This window comes from Vicugna pacos, chromosome 7 (genome assembly GCF_048564905.1).
Source record: "Vicugna pacos chromosome 7, VicPac4, whole genome shotgun sequence".
NCBI classification, from domain to species: Eukaryota; Metazoa; Chordata; class Mammalia; order Artiodactyla; family Camelidae; genus Vicugna; species Vicugna pacos.
Window position 1 is genome coordinate 77679070 of NC_132993.1, and position 9630 is coordinate 77688699.

Genomic DNA, 9630 nt, shown 5'->3' on the forward strand with positions numbered 1-9630 from the left:
TATTATAATAAACTGTGGTGGTGCCAAGATTGGCAGGTGCACATGGCAGTCCTCACAGGGCTGCCTTCATTTTTGTGTTGGAGGAGGGTGCCCCCAATCCAGGGGCTGGCCTTGGGCTTTGCATATGCAGAAACCTGATCTGCTTCCATGGCAACATCCACCTCTTGGGGATGCACACACCTTGGACATAGCCAAGCTCACAGAGATGTAGTCACCAGAAGCCCTATTTACTAATTTATAGTAAAAGAAATAAATATGAAAGATTTGGAGATTTGTATTCTCTGATGAGCACATTTGTTTCATGGTAGGAGTTGGATTACCATCAAAGGGTTGCTCAAAGAGAATGGATCACAGCAAAGGGTCATGAGACGGATGCTCCTGAAGCCCAGCATCACCCAGCAGTGACAGCCTGGTGCGTTCACCTGCATTCTACGGCCATTATCTGCCTCACAGAAGATACTGGTGTTCATGGGTGAGGGCACCATTCCTCTGGCCACTGCTAGAGAAGCTGTCACATTCTATCCTTCTCAATACCCTTTCAGAGACTCCTGACTTCTATCTACATTAATTCTCTAGACACAGTGCAATATATTAACTATAATTTTTCTTAGATATAATCTCAATTCAGTCTTGCCCCACTAAGGTAATATGCAGATTATCCAGATTATATTTGGGTACTCACAGTATGTTGGGTCCTCTCTCTGTAGGTATGGTTTTATCTATAATGTTTTGATTATTCCTATTTTCATGTTCAAAATGTAATTTTAACCTCATGGGGGGGTGCTGCCTATTTTCCATTTATTAGACCCACTCTCTAAACCAGCTAAGGTTTGGGTTGGCCAATGAATGGGACATCAGAGAGCAGAGAGGAGAAAAACGAGGTTGGGATATTTGTCCCTCTTTCTGCTCTCAGTGTCGGTATAGTAGCAGTTCCCTGGTGTTGCCATTTCTAAGACAGTGCACTGTCCCTTTTTGGCCTCCATAAATCCCATCCCCACCATTCTAAAGTCTCTGTTACAAACTCTGCTCAGTTATCCACTTTGGACATGCTGTCTCTTTCCTGTGGAGACCGTGCTATCGGCTGGTGTTGACTTTAAATCCATATATTATTACCAATGGCAGGTAAAGATAAATAAAACTGGAGCACAAATATGTAGACTACTAGTTATATAGTGATAAAGACCCAAAGAGCTAGGAATTTAATCTTTAGGGCTGCGAAAGAACAAATGTTTGGTATTACTTTCCTGGAAAATAAATAAATAAAGTACAATAGAATTTTGAATTTAAAAGGAAACTTAAAGAGTGTCAAGTTTCTTAACAATGCATAAAATTGAGACAAGTAAGGTTAAGTGGCTCACCCAGGATTACAAAGTTCCTTACCTAGAGAACAGAGTGCTCAGGTGGCTTTCTAGTTTCTGGTCCTCTGCTACTCTGTTGCCCCCTGGAAATGCTGTTTTGGTTCCCAGAAGAAGAAAGCAACATGGTTGTCTTACAGTTTTCTTTCATTAAACAAGAACTCCAAAAAACAGAGGGGGAAGGAGGTAGATATGGTGATTTTAAAATATGCCCATGATTTCTTTGATAATTCTCCCTTCAAGTGGTGGAGCAAGCTTCCTCTCCTCTTGAATGTAGGCTGGATTTACTGACTTGCCTCTAACAAACAGATTATGGTCAAAGAAGTAGTGCATCACTTCCCAGACTAGGTGATAACAGGAAAGGTGCCTTCCTCCTCGCTCTCTGTCTCTCTCTTGGATACTTGCTCTGGGGGAAATGAGATGCCATACTGTATGGACACTCAAGCAATCCTACGGAGAGGGTCCAAGACCAACTGCTGATAGCCCTTTGAGTGCACCATCCTGGAACCAGATTCTCTAGCCCCAGAACAGCCTTCAGATGATTGCAGCCCTAGATAACAACTTGATTTCCACCCTCTGAGCACCCTCTGAGCTTCTCCTGAATTCCTGACCCACAGAAATTATGAGTTAATAAGTGTTTGTTGTTTTAAACTGCTAAGTTTGAGGGTAATTTGTTACATGGCAATAGTTAATACAGTAGAGAAGAGGAAGGAAGGCAGAAATAAAGAAGAGAGAAAGAGTAATTGGAAAAAAATGCTGCTTGTAAAATCTTCTTGCACAGCACAGCCAAAAAAATGTTCAGAGAATAACTAAAAACCACAGAAGCCTGAGGAGTTAGGGAGATGCCAAATCAACATATTTGGAGCACAGAACATCATGGTTTCCATAAGGATACAAGAAAAAAATGTTTCACAATTTAAAACCTTGCAAAGTGCCACTCTGATCAGATGGATCAGATCGTGGTCTGTACAAGCCCAGCATTCTATTTATGAAGGTGGAACAAGATTTTGTGGGAGGATATGATCGTTCTTTTCTTTTCCTTTAATTTTTTTACTGTTTAGGGGGGCAGATAATTAGGTTTATGTATGTGTTTATTTATTTATTCAATGGAGGTGCTGGGGATTGAACCCAGGACCTTGTGCTCGCTAAGCACGCTCTCTACCACTGAGCCTTACCCTCCCCTGTTACTCTTTATGCCACTAATTTCTGAAGTCAAGAGAATATGCTCATTATTCCTAATCCCACTCATGTATGTACGTAAATATGAGTGAAACACACACCCATGCAGACACACAGATACATACACAGATATAAGTATATTTAGAGAGAGGCTTTTTTAAAAATATTGAGACCTCTATCATGTTTTTGTTTTCTTAAACTGCCTCCAAGCTCCAAGAATTGATCCTTCCATCTAAAATCCTTGAGACAGTCTTTGCAGGAAGATCTGGGAGCCCAGGGGCTAAAGGAAGCTCTGCTATTCCAGTGTTAATATTTGGGGAGGAGACAGCTACCAGAGACTAGTCAGCCTCCGTCAGACAACCAAAGTTAGTCATTGCCCATCTCAATGAAAGATCTAATCTCAATGAAGAGCAGTGGTTCATCCTGTCAATTAATTCTGTGGTTTGGGCCTTTATGAAAGACGCAAGTCCTTCTTTCTAAGTGGAAATGCCTCCCTGTAAACCTCTCCTTTTGTAGCTTTAGGTTTTGTTTAATACAGGCTGAGGAAGTCTTCTGACCTTTCTGCTGATTCTGACATTTGAGGATGTCATTCACCGTAAGCGTGGATTATTGCTTTTCTAAGCTTTGATTCCTATTCCATTCAGCTTTCATCTTCTTAGACTCAACAGTGGACAAACATCAAAAGAGCAAAATGAAAGAAATATGAATGCCATAAAAAGTAAAGTTGAATTTTTTTGAACAGTGCCATATAAAAGACAATAATTTGCTCCCAAACAAGCAAGGAAGAATGTGGGATAAGAGAGTGGCTGTGCTTTGTGCTTGGAATCAGAAGAGTCTTTGAGTCAAATGCCTAACCTTGCGCCTGTGAGACTGGTGAGAAACGTCAGATCGTGAGACAGGAGAAGGCAGGCAGGCAGGCAGAAGCAGGGAGTCTGGCACCAAGGAGGCACCCGAAGGGGAATCAAGAAGAAATCAGGGACAGTCAAGAAGAAATAAGCAAGCAATTTGCAAAAGGTGAAAGAGGGTACGGACTCAAGTTAAGTTTTACTGAGGGACAGACTAATATATACAAGTCAGATGGAGGAGAAAGTGGTCCTTGGTTCGACAGATAGCTGGATGAATAAGAAAGTAGTAAACAAGTAAATAAGTACCAGTAAAAAGAGACAATGAAAACAGCAGGAGAGTTTACCTCGTGTTTTTTTTCCCCAGGTGAAAGAGAAGTCTGCAATAACGTGTGAGTGACATGGAGACTCCCAGGCAGTGATTAACGGCCATGCAGTCCAGCTCTGAAAAGAGAGCCTCTTGTGATTATGTAAGTATTAGGGGCGCAAACAGGGCTCCTTCTAATGCTCTGGGATTGTACTGTTTATTTTCCTAATAGGAGACTGTATTTTCAGTGGCAGAGGCAAACGTCTGAGTGTTAGAAAGCATAATAAAGTTCAGGAGGAAAAAGAGAGTTCCTGGAACAGATGGGCTTACCACTGCATTTGCAAATAATTCCCCTACTGTTAAAATAAGCCTTTGGCAGATAGGTTCGGTTTGATTCTGGAAAAAAGGGAAATAATAAAATACACGACACCAGTGCTTTTGACTATTTCATTTAAGGAAGCTAACAAAAAGGATAACCGTAATTGGAGGTGCTCGACATTTTTGGATTCAGATTTAAATTTTGTCATAATTTCACTGCAAAGACTAGTAGTAACAAGCTCCAGAATAATACCTCAGGCCTAAAATTATGCTACGAAAAGATGACAGACTAGACTTTCCAGTATCTTAAAATTAATAACAGAATGACCAAAAAGAGCTTTGAATGGTGACTTTGTCTGAAGAGACAGTAGTCAATACAATGAGACAGAAATCTTTTAAAAATAGAGCCAGCATATGGGTTGCTTTCTAACTGTGTGAAATATATAAAAGTGCTAGGAAAGTGTGATTAGGATCCCGATACATATGGATTAAGCTTGAAATAAGGCAAGAATATTCATGCAACCCTCTGCAATATGCATAACAATAGAAATTCTGAAAATATACTTCATGATAAAGTGCTAATGAAACATTAATAAGCAAAAATTTCTGTGCATAATCGGTGAAAGTAGAGCATTATTAAAGATTGGAAGTCTCTTGTTTAGGGAAAAAAGCAGCTATGTAAATAAAGAGGACAGAATTAGAAATGATAGAGGCAGTCTGTTTTGTGGATCAAAGAATCAGGAGAAAATAATACAGAAAGTAGGTTCCCAAACTTGTTTTAAGAAATAACAGCTGTTGTCTCTGGATATAGGGAATATGGGGAATCCTAAGTTTTCCTTTATATTTTCTTGTTTTTCAAATAATCTCATGTGTTATTATTTAAAATATTATTTTGAAAAATTTTGCTGCAGATTTAAGGTCAGTACACTGCATAAGAGAAAGAACATATGTAAGTTGTAGCCTACAAAGATAATATTATTATAAGGATGACAAGGACGGATGGATTCTGTTTTCATTTTGGTGGAAAATACGTAGCTCTAGATTCAGTGTAAGCAACTATGAAGGGACTGAGGCAGAGAAGAGGGAAAAATCCAAAAGAGTGAGAAAAGAAAGATTTTCAGTAGGATTTTTAGAGTAAGATTTTTTAAAAGGCAAAAGGAGGCAAAACAAAATTGGGAGAGAGAGTAAATAAAGAGAACGTTAAACAGAGTTGATTTCTTGTAGAGTCTGAAATTATAACGTGCGCAGACATTGTATAGGATGCGAAGTATTTGTGTTGAAACATACATAGAATCATAGGACTCTAGGCCTGAAAAGAATCTTAGAGATTATCTAGTATCTAATTCCTTCATTTTATAGGGAAAACTGAGACCGAGAAAGGCAAAGTGAGCCAAACCTGGTTTTCTGCATTCCGCGCTCCCCCTGTCTGGTTTTTTGTGGCTCGTGCCCCCCACCCCCACCCCGTGAGCATTGCAGTCTTCCCCTACAACTTCCAAAGAAGAGAAGTAACCGTCACTAGGGCTGGGCTCTGACATGAGAATGCATATTTTAAAGGGATGTGTTCAACTTTTCTAAAACTGGAGAGGATTGGATAACTGACAGGGAACTGAAGGGAAAAATTAAGTTATTTGTAAATTGATTGAGTGGGGGTTGGCCTGAGAGATGTCAGTGAACTCAAACACAGTTTAGGAAGCATGAGTAAAAGAGATTAACCAACGGAGACAGATGTTGAATCAAGGGAGGATGGACAGAGTGTGACAGCTGTATATAGAACACTGATGATACTGAAAACGGTGACGTTGTAGGTGTTTAGGATCTCCGTTTGTGGAAGGATGGATAGCTTCATAAATAACTTTTTTGTGGAAAGCCAAGCAGCAAAGTTTTCTGGGAGTCATGAATGGAGAACAAAGGGTGAAAAGTTCTTCTGTTCAGGGAACTATGACTTAAATAAAAAGTGGGAAGCAGAAAGAGGGCAGACCAGTCAGGAGATGTGCGACACAGAACACGGAACACAAGAACACAGAAATAAGCTGGATTTTAGTGCATCCAAACCTTAGGAAGAACATTCTTTTTGAGTAGAAATAAAAACGCACAATCACCAAAAGAAAATGTATAAAGGGTAGGTGGAGACATTTAAATTTAGGTGTCTGTTACGTTAATAATGAATAAATCTGAACTATAAAAGTGAATAGAACTTCATGGAAGAAACATCAATATGTAAATAATGAAAGGAGAAAAAATCAGCCTTGGATAAATATTACAACTATGAGTGTTTCCAGTTTTCTCTCCTTTTGTATCACTGGGAAAATTGTTTTAAATTTAAAGTATGTATGAAGTTTTATGACCAAAGCATTGCCAGCTTAAAAAAATAAGACCGTCAAGTACTTTTTTCATGACTAATACTGACCTGCTTGTCCCACTTCCCACTATAATCAGAGGCTCCTGCAATTATACAGTAAAGCCAGCTGGGGGGACCTGAGAGGGTCCCCGCACGCTGTGGGGAGAAATGTTTCAAGGGAGGTAGTTTTATGGAAGATGGCTACATTTTGCCAACGCCCGTCACGAGTCCCCCCATAATCGTGTCAGCTGTTCTGGTTCTGACGGCCCTGCTGCTGGGCTGCCAACATCCTCTGCCCCTATTTAGCAGCAAAAGATGGCATGCCTGTACCCAATACCAGCAGTTGACTAGAAGGGTGCAGTTCCACTCACCTCCAAATTAATTAGGTCCCCCAGCTTACATGCTCTTGGACTCATCCTGTGTATCTCCGTAACTATGCAGTTTGTTTTCTGTTTATTTGTGTAATGTCAGTCTCCCTAACCAGGATATAAGGACAGGGTCCTTTTACCTCTACCCTAACTGTCCCTTTGTGTAACCATTAACTCCTAGGACAGGATCTTGCACAGAGTAGGAGCTTTAAATAATGCTGACTTCATGGATGAATTCTTAGAGAGCCACTATAGCTATTAAAGGAAAAGTTCCTTCATCTGTGTCAAACAGGTAACTTGCCACATTTTTTTAATCCTGGAAAATAGTTGCATTTCAAATATCTTTCAAAGCTTATTCCTATTCATTTTGCTTAGTGCAACTCTCAGCATTAATATTTTTGATTCATTGGGATGTACTCCAAAAATAGGAAATCAAATCTAAATACATAAATTGGACCAGGAAGTAGCCTCCTGGACATATTATTATTATTATTGATAACAAACTCTCTTCCCAACAGCTTCTCATCCTCCCTGGATTATTTCATACCAAAAAAGGTATGCTTCACAGAGCTCCTAGTCCTTTAAGTGGCAGGTTCTATTTAAATACATAGATAAGCCTTGTCAGGCTGAGCTGCTGTTAAGAGTGAAATACTACTGTAAAGTAACATTGCACTTAAAACAATATTCTTGGTAGCTTTCCATGTCCCTTCAGTCCTTCCTCATTTGGGGGAAACCTTGTGAATTTAGGGCCTGCCTTAAAGGAAATTTTATAAAAAATCAAGAACTAAGCAACAGCTAGAGATGCCATTATAATAATAACATTGCCATACGTGCAAGCACACACAAGCGGTAAATACATTTGACTTCCTAATTATTGTATGATCTTGCTTTGATGTAGTCTCTGAGAAATCATGGGGAATATTATATGCTCAGATCTTTGCTCGATCCTTACATTTTGTAGTGCTTATGTGATTTTTAGCTTGTGTCCAGCCTTTTAAGACAACAGGCTTATTCTGTTAGGATCTGGAGAGTAACACATTTCCTGAGAAAACGAAATCTCTTCCTGAGAAAACAAGGTCTTGAAGTACCAAAGAGTGCCTGGAAGAAATGATTTAACAAGGTTTAGCCTTAGGTGCCCTCACTGAGTTATGATGATTCGTTTCAAATGTTATCGTCATTTTCCCAGTAGCAGGATAGTGTCTTAGAAAAAGATGAGGTCACTAAGATGCTCTACAAATACATCTTTCCAATTGATACAGTTTATATCAGTTGTTAGATAGAAACTTGCTAATTCTGTTTCTGCTACTAAATAGTTGGGAAACCTTGGGAATGTCATTTTCAATCTCCATCTGGCCTCCTTTGCCTCATTTACAAAGTTAAGGAGTTACACAAGATCAATGGTTTGAAATATTTGGCAACAAAACCCTTTCTTCAAATAAAATCTTTGTTGAAGCCTGAGGTTAGGAGTAGAATATGGCTCCAATCAACCTAAGTTGGAAATCACTGATTTAAATACTATTTTATGTGTATTTGACTGTGAAATGTTGTAATTCCCCTTGATGGATTCATGGTTCATATTAACAAGTACTCACTGGATGCCTGCAGGTGTGAGGCCCCACAAGGATTCTGCTGTAGCTTATGCAAGCCAGGCCATGACCTGCTTCTTAGAGCAGATTATTTTCCAGAGGGAGACCACAGAATTCCACAAATAAGATTAAAAGTTACAATGCCAGTACAAAAGGACGCACAAAATAGGGAGTGATTACTTCTGGCCAGGGGATCAAAGAAGTCTTCACGAGGGGTGGTATTTGACCCAGAGGTAGGATTTTTGACTGGGGAGGATGTGTGAAGGTTTCCAGGTGGGGCAAACATACTAAGTGAAGGTGTGGCGGCAGGAAACTGAAAGGCACATTAGGAGAAGGGCGAATGCTGTATAAACGGCATGATGGGGACTTTGAGCTATAGCTGGGAAGTTAGGTTGGGATCAGATTATCAAAGTCCTTGAATTTCATGATAATGAAGTTAGCTTTTATTCTCCAGAAAACAAAAGCCATTGGAAATTTTTTTGTTTTTTGTTTTTAGTAGAAGGTGACATAAACAGAAAGGTAGCTAGAAAAGATTTTTCAAAATAACGTGTAACAAGCAATGGGAGAGACTGGAGACAGGAGGGTTAATTAGAAGACAACTGTCCAGCAAGAAGTGACAGAGACACAGCCTGGTACAGTGATGTGGTCTGAAATGTGTTACCCAAAATACACATGTTGAAACCCTAACCCTCAGTGTGACTGTATTTGGAGACAGGGCTTTTTGAAGGTTATTAAGGTTAAATGAGGTCATGAGGGTGGGGTCCCAATCCAAAAGGACTGGTGATCTATAAGAAGAGGAAGAGAAGAGATCATTCTCTTTCTCTAAGCACATTGACTGAGGAAAGGCCAGGAGAGGACTCAGCGAGAAGGAGGTTGTCTACAAACCAAGAAGAGAGCCTTCACCAGAACCTGATCCTGCTGGCACCCTGATCTCAGACTTCCAGCCTCCAGAACTGTGAGAAAACAATCTTCTGTTGTTTAAGCACCCCATCTGGGGCATTTTGTCATGGCAGCCTGTGCATACTAAGACGGTGACATTAGGAATGGCACAGAGAGGACAAATGTCAGCAAGACACCATGGAAATAGAATCAACAGGATTTAACAACTAATCCACCTTTTGATGTGGGAGGCAAAGGTCAACGGTGACTCTAAACCAGTGACTAGGAGGTGTTGTGATGCCATTTACAGATACAGAGAACAGAGGGGGAAGAACATTTCTAAGGGGGCAGAGCTTAATTTTTGTTTCTGACAAGTTTGGTGATTGAATTAGAGGTGTTGGCTATATAGTCATGCAGAGTTTTCCAGCAGGTAAATGAAACTGTGGGTTGGGTGGTTG

At 40.0% G+C, this 9630-nt stretch overlaps 1 long non-coding RNA gene across 4 annotated transcripts in view; it reads left to right on the plus strand.

Annotated features, from left to right (window-relative positions):
- Window positions 1-6996, plus strand: part of LOC140697452 (uncharacterized) — a 55515-nt gene extending 48519 nt beyond the window's left edge. For 3 of the 4 annotated variants that reach the window (XR_012074579.1, XR_012074577.1, XR_012074580.1), the window contains 2 exons: window positions 3744-3846; window positions 6889-6996. This is a non-coding gene — a long non-coding RNA (uncharacterized lncRNA). Of the gene's footprint in view, window positions 1-3743; window positions 3847-5360; window positions 5446-6888 lie in introns of those variants that run through there. The other variant, XR_012074578.1, reaches the window with a different exon arrangement.
- Window positions 6997-9630: the final 2634 nt, after the last annotated feature.